A 1,239-nucleotide genomic window follows, 5' to 3' on the forward strand; every position below is an offset into this window, starting at 1 on the left:
GAACTATCGTCTGCAAAGGTAAAGAGTCGATCTTCAACCGCGAAGTGTACCGTGGGTTAAGCTGGGTCCAAAGGAGCGTGTTGTTCTGGTTATAACAGACACATTCCCTCACCCATCTCTCTCCATTTAAACTTCATTTTCCCATCTTTAAAACTCTTCTATCTGCCAGTAAATAATCCAGATATTTTCAGAAATGTCTGTTGTATTTCAGTTGCAAGTGAAAATCATGGCCGTATGATTTTCTCAGTGCAAAGCACATTAATTAAGCTGTGTTATTGTAATCAATCTGTCAATTATTGTAAATGTGTGATGTGTTTTAAATCGTTTTAAATAAATGACCCACTGTTGTTGGTGAGTCAGAAATTTAAACACGTTTCCGTCCACATTTTATCATTCAAGGCACGAGAGTACTCAGTCCAGAAAAATGAAAGAATCCATTTAAATTATGGATAATATCAGACAGGTATTATTTCATTACAAAGGCAAGGGGAATTGTCTGCATCATGAGAAACAGCAGCAGCAGTGAGAAAGTTGACAGGGAGGAGAAGATTTCAGTGGAGAACCTTTGTTCTCGATGTGACAGGGTCTTTGATCTGATACACATTTATATCAGGCTTCACAGACATCACTTCATACACTGTTGATTCCCATTTGTCTGCAATCTTCCTCTTCCCTCGCTCACCACGATTAGCAACCAAAACTCTGTCACCCACATCAAGAGGAGAACCTTTAGCCTTGCGGTTGTAGTACATTGCTTGGTGACGGGAGACAAACTCATGATGGTCCACAACCGGGCCATTTGACAGAGCATGCTGGAAAACCACATCAATGGGCATGCGCGGGATCCTGTCGAACATAAGGAAAAATGGTGCAAACCCAGTTGTTTCATGTTCAGTGCAATTTTAGCAAAAATGTTAGCATTCTGAGCATCTGAGGCCACCTTGCCTTGGACTGAGGAGGAAGTGCTTGTATCATGTTACCTAAGGTTCTATTGTAACGTTCAACAATGCCATGGGTGGTACAGCGTAGTGTGAGATTTTTGTATGCCAGCCATTTCCAAAAGTTCTTTGATAAGACAACTTTCGAAATTTGCTCCTTGATCTGAATGAATGTGTTTAGGAAAGCCATATATGCAGAAGAAGTCATCCCACAGATGACGAGCAACTTGTTTGGCCGACTGGTTTTTGCATGGAAATGCATGTGCCATCTTAGAAAAGTGGTCTGTTACAACCAGGACAT

The sequence above is a fragment of the Nematolebias whitei genome, chromosome 22, assembly GCF_014905685.2.
Source record: "Nematolebias whitei isolate Nwh7 chromosome 22, NemWhi1, whole genome shotgun sequence".
NCBI lineage: Eukaryota > Metazoa > Chordata > Actinopteri > Cyprinodontiformes > Rivulidae > Nematolebias > Nematolebias whitei.